Genomic DNA, 14,857 nt, shown 5'->3' on the forward strand with positions numbered 1-14,857 from the left:
TCACAGCACAGAAGAGCCAGGCCTCAGCTGTCCACCTACATCTGAAGGACAACGGACACTCTTTTGAGGATGAGAATGTTCACATTCTGGCCAGGGAAGACACGTGGTTTGAAAAAGGAGTGAAGGAATCCAACTATGTTAACCTGGGGAAACCATCACACAACAGAGGAGGTTGACACCCAACTAAGAATCAACAAGCGAACACATAACATCGACAACAGTGAAGTCCACACAATAGTACCTTGTCTCAAGTGAAACCAACAACCTGAAACTGGGAGGGGCGAACGATCTGCATGGTACAACTTAACAACTCTCTCGACCGGTATCATCTTCCCACAGCTGGTCAGAACCGAAGAAGCCTCTTGGATGAGAGGGCAAAGTGAATTCAGCTCAATTCAAACAAGTCCAGTCGCCCCCAGCTAACTACTGCAGAAGATTATGACCTGGAAGACTGAGAACTGTCACCAACACCTTAACGTGAAAGCAATTTGACAAGTCGGAGATTGGGTTGAGGGTAATTCATAGCTTCTGCATCTGCCATTTTTGCTGAGGCTCATGTTGAACCTATTCATGTTTTTTTTTTGTTCAGTTTTTGGCACCAGATAATCATATTGCGTGAGACATGATTTCAAAATATTGCATTATCAATATGCTTTCACAGTGGTGTGTCAGAGCTTTAGCACAGTGAGAAAATCTCTTGAGTCTGTCAGGGATCTTCAACACAACGCTTAATTATTGTTGCACAAAAATGAAATATTTATTAATTTAAAGGTGCCATATGTAAGAATGTGGCCAAAAACTGTAACTACATTGAAATTCAAAATACTGAGGTATTTTAGGTTTCGTTTTCTGAAGTAACTGGCAACCCATGGTTGCTCGGCAGCTGAGACTCTACTGACTGCAATGATTGGTAGACGGCGGTAGGTGGCACCACATGCCAAAACATGATTTCAAAACAAAAACATGATTTGCAGTCTGCAAAATATTTTTTTAAATGCAAATATTTTGGCTGTACTGTTGTTGATGGTGAGTTCAGTCTGTTATATGAACATTATTCCTGAGTCTTTGTGACATATTAAGAGGATTGTATGGCCAGTTGCTTTAGATTTATTACATAATGCACCTTTAAGTAACTTGAATTTATAGAAAATAAAGATGCAACGCTCATCAATATCATTCATATGCTAACATGCTATGCAACTATGTGGGGAGGTTTCCATCATAGAACATGGAACATTTTCCATGCAGTGTGCTCACAAACAAGATAAGTGCTCACAACAGCTGCAGGAAGCACATAAAAATAGTTATTTTGTGTTTGGTCTCCCTTTGTTGTGTGCAGTTTCTTAATTGCTTCACCAAGTTTGGAATTCCTTTTGTTTGCAGACATTTCCACTGTAACCGAGTCCTCTGATCATTCTCAGAATGAGCTCCAGTTTGGGACAGATCCAGTTTTTGCATGGCCGACGTCGAAAACGATTGCTTCCACTGACACTGGACTGTGTTGTGGAAGACAAGAAGGTCCGGCAGCTTGTGTGATCAAAGGCATCACGGAGCAGACCTGAGATGTATAGCACAAATTAACCTGGTCTGGTTTCCTGCTGTGTTGCTATGGACTGCCTGTTGCTGATAAGAACCACTCAAAGCTTCTCCTCCCCTCTATGTTTTCAGTATTCTTAAAGCCAGATATGCACCTGCAGGGCACTTATCAAACATACGCGTACATACAGATACACGCGCAGATTGTCGAGCAGCTGCAATCACAGCAATAGCCTGTCAAGATTGGGGTGAAAAAATAGAACCCAAACACAAAGCCCTGCAGTAAAGTGAAGCTCGTATTATTCTCGCAGGTGAGTATGTTATGTATTTTTTTTATGGCTGTGGTTTGTGATGTTGAATCGGATGTTGAATAAGTGTAAGAAGCTGCTGTTATTGTGAGCCCTTCCTGTTTCCTGAGGGAGACTCTTTTCAAAGCCACACAGCAGCATACGGACACGGAAACAAAATTAATCAGTTTGCTGGCATGAATCACTCCTCGCTTTCCCAAAGCAGCTCCAGCTTTTGTAGCAGCAGGTGACCACAGGTTGCGTGGCCCCCGTCACTGTGCTTCATCAGCCTCTCACTGTTTCAAACACGTCGCCACAACTGAGAGGAGTCAGAGTGCTCAGAGCGACAACTTCAATAATACATCTGCACTTCATAACACAGTGTGAATGCCCTAATGCAGCGCTGCCGTCTGCGCTGTTAAAGCTGAATCTGTTTTTATAGGCGCTGCAACCAACAATTAGTGTCGATTAATGTGTTTCCTCAAATAATTAATCAGTCGTTTTTTATATAAAATGTAAAACAATAATTGGATGTTTCTCAAACCTCATATTGACGTCCTTGTCTTGATGCTAAAATCTAAAAAAAAAACACTCAAATTGGTTAAACAATTATAAAAATAGTTTGCAATTAATCGTGGTTTTTATGTTGCAGTCCTAATCAGTATTACCTCAACATTAAAGGTGCATTATGTAATAAATCTAAAGCAACTGGACATAAAATCCTCCTAAGATGTCACAGAGACTCAGGAATAATGTTCATATAACAAACTGAACTCACCAACAACAACACCAATCATTGCAGTCAGTAGAGTCTCAGCTGCCGAGCAACCACGGGTTGCCAGTTACGTCAACAAACGAAACCCAAAAGACCTCGGCATTTAGAATTTGAATGTGGGAACCCTTTTTGGCCACATTCTTACATATGGCACCTTTAACTATTGTTTGACATCATTCTGGCGCTGGTAGAGATATACTGTAGCATCACATCTGATTATGCAGCTGCAGACAACAGTGGAAGGACGGGGAATATAATTCCACTGATGAGAGAGTAATGATGTACGAGGATGAGGACAAATGGCTGATGAAGAGGAGGAAGAAAAGTACTCTCTCTTTTCCTCGGTGAGCGCCGACCGTGGCCATGGCTGCATCTTGTGCATTAATGAGTTTTTGAGAAAAATCACTGTAGGGCTTTGGTTTATTAATGTGAGCAACACAAAATGTTCCCAATTACAATGAAGATGAATCACAGCAGTGGGTCTGCCCATTGTGGCTCTACTTTTGTAAGGGTCTCTAAATCTGTGCCACAGCGACAAGTCATTACGCACCAGCGGCTGCTTTGGTCCTACATGGTCCACAAGGAGGAGGAGAAAGAGGCTGGATTTTCGATGTTCTGAAATGACTTCCAATTTATCACTTACTACTAATTTATAAATGAATTTGTGAACGTGTCGTGAAAGACATGCCGCACTCTTTAATCTTATGTCCCCCGGCACTCTTCCAGCACAATTTTTCCATTCACAAGACCAAATGCACAGGGTTTTCTTTACATTTTATTAAAACGGGTTTAATGACCAACATCAAATCACCAAATATCTGATTTCTGGAGTTATTAATGCTACATAAATCCGATCTAGGCTCTAAGAAGTTTCCTTGATAGCCAGTCTAATTTGGTATAAAATAAATTATTCATTATTGTGCACTTAAAGTTGACTGTTTCCAATAGATTTGTAATGTAAACTACATAATCTGCAGTCTATGGTGTGTGGATGTGAGGCATGTTTGTTAAGACAACAGCTGTGTTGTTTTTAGTACATGCACATGGAAGTCAATTATTTATAACGGCATAATCATAGTTCTCTATGTGTTTAAGAATTAATTGCAAACAACAGACAATAATAACTATAAGAAACATGACCCTAATCCGTTTTAATCAAAAACTAAAATGAATAATTTACATCACGACTCAAAACATTACAAAGTGTTTCACTGAGGCAAAGAAAACCCACTAACGTTTACAAAACATATTGTTGTTTTTCCTCCACTAGTCCAGACACTCAGACACTGAGTTACATGCTGTTTACCCCATTACCGTCCCTGACCGCTGACACCAAGTCAAATGGAAAAGTACACACTTATATATAGTATAGCCAGGGGAGACACTGACAAGATATGAGATTCACATCAGGGCAGGAGCTGTGGCACTTTCCTAACAGTAGAGGGTCTGTCTCAGTGGCCTGGTCCTCTCCCTGAGGGAATAGAATAACTGGTCTGGTCTGGTTTAGAGCAGCAGCAGCTCAGTCTGTAAAATGCTTTAAAAGCTCCTAATTGTTGTAATTTAAGGGGAGTAACCTGGTTATTCTGCAGTGCGGGTGAAGGAGACTGTGTGAGATGTGCAAAATGGGGTTATTTGAAAAGGCATGCTTCTATACCTGTTTTCTGTCACGATAAGTGGACTTCAATATGCCCTCCGCAAATGCATACATGTTATCATGCTGAAAGCTTGAAGCTGGAGCTACAGTTGTTTTTCTTCAGCCTCTTTGTGACCTCAGAAGCACTAATCTCATTACATCTCAGTCGTCCGGTTACTTGTATGTTCAAGAGCGTAGATATAGGCAGCTGGACTTGCTTGAGTTTTGTGACACTCTCATTTATGAAAGGCTTCTTAAATTCTGGTATTTATTATGGAGATTTCCATCAGTCACTCAGAACTGAACAAGCCATGCTGTCGAGCCCATCGAGGAGAGGGACAGTCAGTGTGTTTACATGCATGTTAAAAGTCAGATTTGAGTCTGACTAAGACAATAACTTTTTTTTTTAATGTCCTGTTAACACATTCGTTCAACTAAAATCAAGCTAGTCTTAGTCGGACTAACATACCTGGATAATGCCATTCATGGTAAATTACGCTATGCGCATGCACCAAAATGTCCACACCGATCTTTGACCCGGAAGTGGAAGGAGACAACGTATAAACTGCAGCAACAATCAAAAGAAAAGATCAACAGGAAACTGATTCAATATGCATTAGCTTATAGAGAGATGTAGTGCCAACTATGGACCTAATAACTTCTCCTCCACATGTCTACTCAGACTCAGCATGTTGTCCGATTGCCTGTCTTAGTCAGACTACGGTCTTAGCTCGATTAAACTGGGCATGAAAATGTACTGGTTGTAATGGAGAAGCAGGGGCTGAGTCTCAGTCGAGCCTCTCTCATGTGAAAAACATCCTGGAGAGGAACTATCCCGATGATGAAGATCAGAAGATCACCATGACGCCCTAATCTCAAGACTGGAGATGAGATATATACTCTAACGTACTGCAGATATAAGCAGAGAAGACACGGCACCTAGTTGCACTGGAATAAGTACTATAATCTCACACCTACAGTATGCCTCTATGTTCAACGCTGTGCAGTCTAGGCCATAGTGACTCAGCCTCAACAAGCATTTTGAATAAGACAAGGATAATATAAGTAAGTTTGGTCTTCTTGCAAAACTCCCATCAGCTGTTTTGTTCACATGCTGAATCTGTTTTAGAGATTCAAATTCACCCCTGAACTTGTGGGGTGACACTCCACTTGTGATCAAATGATTAAGGATCAATGTTAATACCAGGTCTAAATGGGGTCACCGTGCTAACCCCCATTCTTTGTACACAAATTCAGTCTGGCCAAATCCCAGACTGAAGTGTTACTCGATGTGCCTGCAGCTGCTAAGCCGCTACTCGCACCCCTGTTCAGCAGATGTTTTGCCAATAGTCAAATAACTTGTTAATGCAATTTTAGCTCGTGTCCCTGTGCAGCAAGCTCAGGTTTCATCTGCCGAAGGATACTCGGATTATCGGTTTCAAGCTGCTGCTGCTCATTAATTTTTTCGCACCTTACTTGCATTGACATGAAACCAGCGGCTGCCTGACATGATCCACAGTGTGAGAGACAGTGGACACAAACTTACAAAGAAACAAAAGATGGGATGAATATTTGGGCAAATATGCACAGCAGAGGATTGACCTTTCTCTTGCAGATTACAAAGTATGTAAGAGAAAGCCCTAGGCGTGTGTGTGTGTGCGTGCGTGTGTGCGTGTGTGAGAAAAAGAGGTAGTACAGCATCACTGTTGAGGTGACATGAAACCACTTCCTGTGAGCGCTGTTGCACTGGCTCCTGCCATGTGATAGACATAATTATGGCATTTAGCAGTGTATGAAAAAAATGCATAAAGGGTGACACAACTCACCAACTCTCCATATAATTGCAGGTCGAGGAGACTGTGGTTCATGAGTGGGCAACTCTGGTTGTTCAGAGAGACATACTGTACCTTAGCACTTATACTGTATTTACCAAAAACAGAACAGATAATTGACTGGCGACCTGTCCAGGGTGTCCCCCACCTTTCACCCTATGTCAGCTGGGATTGGCATAGGCGGTACACAATTTCTTTTTTTTTCTTTTTTTTTTACGAGGAAACACTTATATTATTTTTTTTAAACATTTCTCAAAAAAATGACTAAGTCAAACTTATATTACCAGGACCATGGACATTTATGAAAATGAAGAAAATAGGAAAATGAATATAATGTAAAAACAAACACGTACCACAGGGTTGTCAGGAGGTCAAACCTCATAGTGCATTCGGAACATAGGGCTTTTGGAACATAGGGCTTTAGGAACATAGGGATTTTGGAACATAGGGTTTTTGGAACATAGGGCTTTTGGAACATAGGGCTTTTGGAACATAGGGTTTTTGGAACATAGGGCTTTTGGAACATAGGGTTTTTGGAACATAGGGCTTTTGGAACATAGGGCTTTTGGAACATAGGGTTTTTGAAACATACAGCTTTTGGAACATAGGGCTTTTGGAACATAGGGTTTTTGGAACATAGGGCTTTCAGAACATATGGATTTTGGAACACAGGGCTTTTGGAACATAGGGCTTTTGGAACATAGGGCTTTCGGAGCATAGGGCTGTCCCCACCATATATAACTGGACAGCTCAGTGGTTACATGACTGACTGACTGGTTCAGGAGACTGGCGTTCACAGTTAGGGCATGTACAGCCCTGAGGCAAGGTCCTTCATGCTAGAGGCCTTCAAACTGAGTGTGATTTGCTCTAAAATAAAACTTTGCTCAGGTCAAAAAGAATCAACGTCGGTACAAGGTGATGCTTCACTACAACATTAAAACCTTGAGGAGCAATAAACTCCATGGGAAAGGCTAGAAAATGGAGAATATATATTTATATATACACATATATTATATTTGGAAATAATGCATCATAAGCACCAGGAAAAAAAAAACATTTTAGAATGTTCAATGATGCGATCAGCTCTTCATCAGCTGGTTTGGTCTGCCCTTCCAGCCGATCGTCTTGTTGCTCTTTCTTCTTCACTATTCTTTTCTCTTCCTGCCTTAGTTCTCTCAATCTGCTGTCATGTGCATTCTCCTCCTCATCCAACCATCACCATCACCACCAGTATCTGTACTAAAGGCAGTTTCCTAGTCACTTGTCTTGAGCCCAGATACAGTATCTCCCCCCCCCTTGGTGCCCAAGCACCAAAGACTCATTAAAGTCTGCCAACAAATGATTCTGTTTAATAAGCACGTTATTTTGTTCAATCTGTAATTAATTCATTCATCCACTTGTCTCTCCTGATTGAAATATGAAGTAATAATTAGATTAGATTAGATAAGATTAAAATCCTCAATTTATGCACCCGTGGGAAATGCACGGTGTTACCGTTGCAAGCAAAAACTACAAAACAAAAATGGGTTAAAATAAATCATTAAAAGAGAAACAAATAAAAATAATATTTAGACAGACAGAAGTATGTATGGTGTAATATGTCTGTGTCTGTGTGTGTGTGTGCGTGCGTGTGTGTTTTCTGCAGCTAGAGACAGCGTTTGAGGTTGTAAGCCACAAACTTGGATCCCTGGGCAACAATGTTCCTGAGCACCACGTTATTGCACTGTGCCAAGACGCAACACTGTGGCTCCTCATACAGCAGCAATGAAAGATGATAACAAATCCTCGATATTTACAACAGCAGGGATAATGTATGCATGCTGGAACTTGATGGGAGAGATGGTGTCGTGAGTGTGTTAATCTCATATCTTAACTTCATTTTGTCGTTCGTCCTAACGTCTTCTTGCCAGCCACACGTGCACAGCGGCTCAGAGCCTGTAAATGTAACACAATGTCATTTAAGATCATGAACAATTACATCATATAGCAAATTCAAGAAATTCAAACCAAGCACCAGAAAGGCAGATTTACTTTGAACGTGGCCTGGTTGTTGGCGCTAGATGGGTCTGCTCTGGATATTTCAGAAACTGCTGATCTCTGGGGATTTCTGAGATAATGGATTGAAGTAATACTTTATGAATTTACAAATATAGACACACACACACACATAACTGTTTGGTCCTTGATTTTGCAAAGCACACTGTACACACTGGAGCCATCACTGAGCCTATTTTATTTTTATTTTATTTATTTATTAACAATATTTAACCAGGTAAAATCCCACTGATATTAAAACCCTCTTTTCTAAGATAGGCAGCATCACATAAAAACACAAATAGACATAGATGTTTAAAACACAGAATAAAAACAATCACGGATAAATAAACATAGATATGTAGATAAAAAGTAATATATACATGCAATGCAATCAGCCTCAAAAACTCTCAACTGCTCAAATGGTGCAGAATGGTCAAAAGCCCCTCTACCTATTCCAGAGCAAGCATAAGGACAAGAGAGCAACAGATAATCCTGGGAACAAAAGCAGTAATGGCCAGTATTTGCAGTGCAATTAGATCACACGTATACTTAGGCAGTCGACCAATAATTGCCTTCAGGGTGTACCAGTGGCTCAGGCTTCGGGTGGTCAGAGAAGTCTATCCCACCCTACCGTATAACTCGCAGTGATGTTTCACAGGCTTTGTAATGAATCTCAGTGAAGCATGGTAAGCAGAGTCCACCATACCAAGACACTGAGGAGCAGGAGCATTCATATAAAAAAGACCACCATCACAGATAAAAACAAAAGGCTGCAAATTTCAGTTTCGGCTTTTTCAGGATTGCAGATATTTAAACATGTTTACCACCTCTAGTTCTGACGGGATAACCGCGGTAAACAACAACATTAGTTTAGTTCTGTTTCTGCATTGAAAACAAGCTTCAGCTGAACTAACAAATGCTGGACTTCAACAAAGGTTTTCTGCAGTGATTCAGTGACCTGAACAAGGGTTGATCCACAGCTGAAAAGACAATCAGAACAGGGATGATCATGTCTAAAGCTCTTAAGTCCCAATTAAAGGAGTAAGCCTGAAAATATGATGGTCAACGGGGTGTCAAACGCTTTTGACAAATCATTCAAAAGTGACACACAATGTGCAACCGATTGACTCCTTTACTTGATCCCCACAAGAGCTTTAAAACCTTTGGCCCTGCAGCACAGACATATTTGATAAATACTTTGTTACATGTACTCACCCAAGAATGTTTGTTTGCCCTTAAGTCCCACACAGCCAAAAACAAAAAGAAAAGAAATGCCATTGTCCACAGTACTCAGCACTTTTCAGGCCTCCAAATGTGGTGAAGCTTCAGCAAGTGCAGGCATCAGTGTGGTGGGAAAAAAAAGCTCCATTCTGGTCAGATAGGGTTAAGTTTGGCTTCATATCCAGGCTACATGGCAGCAGGATAAGCACAGTATTGCTGACCTGCTGTCTTGGTCCCATGTAGCTGCTGCAGATCTATAGGCTAAAGTCAAGCCACGATGCAGCAGGGCCTGGATCCATCAGATTAACTCCAGCACAGGCCTCAACGCAGCTGCAGATGGAACAGGCCAGAGCACATGGGGCAGCTCTCAGAAGTTGGTGAATAAAAACCCAGTCCCATTAAAATGTATAAATCACTTAAATCACTGTTAATCCGCAGCATAAAATAATCAAAGAGCACTTAAAACAGTTCAAAATGATTTAAAAACAGACAAACAAATGGACATGCTGCCATCTTGGATCCACACCCATCAACTGATTATCCTGGTTTTTTTTTTTTTGGTTTTTTTTTAAAATGGCAATGTGCAATGTTGTACGTCAGCTGAAAACACTTCAACAAAGGTTTCTAATCTTATATCAATGTTCGATTGTAAGCCCTCATCACAGGTTGAGCTCTGGGGTTAGGGTTAAGTCAGTTTTACTGGTGTCTGGAGCCACTGCTACACATAACCATGGTTCATGGTAAAGTGCCTTCCTCACTCAACTCGATTTTGCAGCATTGCATCAGGTATACTTTTCACTCAAGTTCAAATATTCAAAGTTGACAGACTTTGTCACCACATCATTCTATTGAATTGTCATGTTTGATATGAACACAACTTTGATATATACATCAGGTTTCAACCAACCAAAACATTATTCTTATTTAACCAATATTTAAAACTGTAGTAAATAACTTTCAGAGACAAACAAATGTCAATTATAGTCAAACCATTGTCAAAGGAGTTCACTCTCTCTGCACTTCTATGTGGTCTTATGTCAGGTCTGATAGTTTTGCTTGACAGAGCAGAGTTTTCAGATGAAGGATGTAGCATACAAATAATGTTCCACTGCTGTTTATGAAGACTAAACAGAGGCAGAATAATAACAACAAAATCATCAAAAGTTAAATATTGCAGCTTTAGATAATTTATTATTTTTGATAATAAACAGATAATTCAATAAAACAGGAAAGCACATGTTACATTATTTGTATAGAGCTCCCCTACACAATGGTTCAGGAAAGCAAAAATTAAATTATAAACATGGTGCCACCCAGTCTTTCCAGAGGACAGACTTCTAATCAAAGGTACATGGCAGCCTTTAGAATAATAACTTGCACCCACTCATCCCTTTAGTTTTTCATCCTTGTCCACAGCTGCAGGAGCAAGAGGGGGAAGGCGTTATGAAATAATTGTGCTCTGGTGTGGTGTGGCAGTCAGAGCAGGAGTACAGTGTGCAAAATGATGTGTCATTAGAGAGATTCAATAATGGCTTTGTAATTGGCGCAGGCGGCATGACGGCAGCACTTTATGTCAATCAATTCTCTCTCTCTCTTCCTCCTATCTCTCTTTTTGTTCTTTCACTCCTTCAGCACCTGTTTATCAGCATCTTTCCATCTGTCCTCATCGCTGTTTTAACCTCCGTCTCTGTTCCTGCCATCTTTCTCAGCCTCCTTCACTGTGTCATGACGAATGAGGAACGAACAGATGAGGGTGATACATGAACACCAATGGGGGGGAAAAGGCCTAATGGCTCTCAAATGAGCCATTGTGCAGGTAATGACATTTACTGAACTGGCAATGCCAGGAAAGCTGAAGAGGCTGTGCACAGTGACAATCACAAAGCTTAATTTCTGGCCACCTACACAGTGTGATGATGCATACACACTCTGAGGTGTGAGCCAAAGACTAGAAAGAAGCACTGGATTACACAAATGCCTTTTATCACTCAGTCCATCTTTTGCATGTTTCAGAGTTTCCTCCGCAGGGACACAAGGGTGAGGAGCGTGGACTTCCAGAGGAAGCTCAGGGTTGAGCTGCTGCTCCTCTGCATTGAGAGGAACCAGTTCAGGGGTCTACAGGCATCTAGTCAGGATGCCTCCTGGACGTCTCCCTGGGGAGGTTTTTCAGGCATGTCCAAAAGGAAGGAGGCCTCAGGGCAGACCTGGGACATGTTGGAGAGATAATTTCTCTTGGCTGGCATGGGAACCAAAGTGTCCCACTGCGGAGAGCCTCACTGCTGAGACTGCTGCCTCCAAGACAACAGAAAACAATGACGATGACGATTGGCTTCAAACATAAATCTACACTGTGGAGGGCCATATCCTATATACATCAATCAAATCACATTTTTGTCTTATGCAATTCAAGAAGAAGTCTTTTTTTCCTCCATAAAAGAAAAGCCAGGAATGATCAATGCTCTGTGGTGGAACTGAAGATATTTCAATTTCAATGGTAACGCACAAGGCAAACGTGCAGTCAGCTGCTGAGCCTGTGATCTCAGAGACACACACTGACATGTATTTACTGTATATATAATCTGTACAGCATCTGAACCGGATCATAGCATTTGAATACATGGATGAATGGAGGGGTTGTGAGTAGTGTGTGTGTGTGTGTGTGTAGGTGCAGAACTAAGTGGTTGATTTACATTTTGTACGCTAATGGATGTTTGATTAGATGACGCTGATGAGCCTGACCTTTTCCTTTTTGTTTGACAGATCTGATGAGGCTGCTGCCACGCCGTTGAGAGGCTTGTGACAGACTCAGACATTTGTCATGTCTGAAAGTCACATAGATTGAATTCCCTTTCTGACAGCTTGATGAGGTATGAGGTAAAAACAAGAGTAGCATACAGTATTCAACACAGAGACAGACATAACCTTAGGTATATTGGACGATATGTCATCTCATGTCCTCATTCACAACATCCATGAACCTTCTCTGTGGTCTTCCCTATGTCCTCCTGTCTGGCAGCTCCATCTTTTGTCCATTCTTTGTCCGATATAATCACTATGTCCTCTGCATGTGACCAAACCATCTCAATCTTGACTCTTTTACCTTATTTCCAAACTGTTTAACCTCAGCTGTCCCTCAGATTGCAGATGCTCATTTCTAATCCGGTCCATCGTGGTCACACCCAACAAAAAAATCTCAGACACCTCCAGCTCCGCCTGCTGTTTTTTAGACAGTGCCACTGTCTACAAACCATACATCATCGTAGGTCTCACTATTGTCCTGTAGACAATTGCATTATTGATAACTTTTGCAATTAAAGCTACAGTGTGGAACTTCTGTCATATAAAAGCACTGACAGCACCTCTACATGACTAAACCCCACCCCTCTGTTATCCAGTTACAATGAGAATATATACCATTTAAATGTAGAATTACCTTTTATTCTTTTTAGCACTAAAATGCACTTCTGAAACTTTAAATTGCCACTTATTTGCAGTTGCAGCCATCTTGCTTTAGCAGTGTCCTGTGTGTGTTAGATGTTGCCCTGCTCCAACACGTGATACAAATGGTCAGCTCATCATCAAGCTCTGCAAAAGCCTGATAATTAAGCCATTCATTTGAATCAAGTGTGGTGAGGGCACGTTCTCCACCTCCCACCCAGGCCTTTCTCACGTTCGACGCAGCAGCTGCGGCCTGGAGGAGGTCCTGTAGGGCAGGCCCTGCATCAGATTGATGGACATGATTATGGAAGACCTCCAGAAGGCTAACATCACCCTGGAGGACGCAGAAGGTTTGGACACAGGACACAGCGATGGAGAGCACTGCTCTACACATGATGATGTCTCTGGTGCCAACAACCAGAATGACCCCGGACTCATCGAGCAACAGCAATAATAGAATGGAAAGGAAAGTGCAGTGAGTGTACTTATTTGCTCACCAACGTCTTTTGCTATGGTATAACCAAATGAATTGCAGTGTTACAGTATAAAAAGGCAGCATTGTCTGCAGTATATACAGCACATGACTGAGGCACTCAGTGTTCCAGCAAAAGCTTTTCATTTATATCCTTTACCTCACAGCAAACCAGCCAATCATCCTGTTCATATTCACATGGTGGTTAGTTTCCTCTGATGTCACGTTCAAGGTGGTAAGCTCAAATGCTGCCATTAATATCTGATTCACATGGAGCTAAAGTGGTTTTTCATTTGAGAGTAATGAAAAGGAGATTGCAGCAGAGGCAACCGTCTGGCATCTTTCTTTCCCACCCTCTTGGCTGTTTTAATTTTGTTGTGCTCCGCCTGCCACAGTGAAGACTGCACACCGACAGCACTTAGATCAGGGAACAGGCAGGCGATAGACAGACAGACAGCCTATTGACATAATTGGCATAATGTTGCATAAGCCTTCACATTTACATTCGGTAAATGATGGAACATGGTTTGGTTAATGTGATTTGTGATCTTGAGGAGGCACAACTCATTTACGCTGGGACTATCTGGAGGAGAAAAGTAGGAGCAACCGAGTGCCACTTCCCTGTTGGAGGGACATGCTGATTCCAGCTTAAACCAGCACAGAGAGGCATTAAGAGACAGAGAAAGGAGCGCTTGATGCAGAGAATAACACTGTGAGATTTCAGGAGTTAAATGTACTCTCGAACTTTCAAAACAAGACATTATGAGGCACTTACCTGTGCAAAACAACACTGTGATAACATTTTCCAGGCAGCTGTGGGTGAACTGCATGGATGTGACCGTTACCTTATGCATTTGATTAAAGAATATTCATGCATTTTACAACACCAGAGCAGTGCCCATCCAAAATATGATGGGCTGATTGCTCGGTGTTGGCACGCAAAACATACCAGAACAGAAATATACCGGATGGACCAAATTACAGCGCTCCCCTGAGGCAGCAGGCAGAATAAAAAAGAACAATTTACGTTTGAATGTGTTGCCTCTTCACAAACATGTATGCACTGTTTATTAAGCGTGCTCTCTGACTCCTCCATGAGATTTGTGAACCGTGCCCTTGAGGCCAAACGCTCTAACAACGTGAATTATGAGAGACAATAAAATTATTTTTTGCACATTGAGAGGAAGGAAATATCCAAATGCACATAAACATAACATAAATCAAGTGCATGTGCGAGTCCACCATAAAGCAATAACTGAAGCTTACAAAACCTGAATAGTCAACCTTTTTGACCTACTTAGCTGCCATTGTGAAATCAATCAAATGAGTAGGAAAGAAAGCAATACACTCAGACACACAGGGATTCAATAGATGTCTGTATAAGTGCAGTGTTTTACCATTAAACTATATATGGATCGCATTAAAACTGGTTTGCATTTACAGGATGTGCCTGCTCACTAACACAGGCATATGTTTACTACGTTGTTTATCTCATTATTATACTATCATTATTATATTATAATCAATCAACAAATAAATCAGAACAATTTACAATACCTGCAAGATACTTCACATAAAAAGTAAGAATAAACAAAAGAGTAAAATACACAATAAAACAGTAAGGAA

The sequence above is a fragment of the Microchirus variegatus genome (assembly GCF_963457635.1).
Source record: "Microchirus variegatus genome assembly, chromosome: 4".
NCBI classification, from domain to species: Eukaryota; Metazoa; Chordata; class Actinopteri; order Pleuronectiformes; family Soleidae; genus Microchirus; species Microchirus variegatus.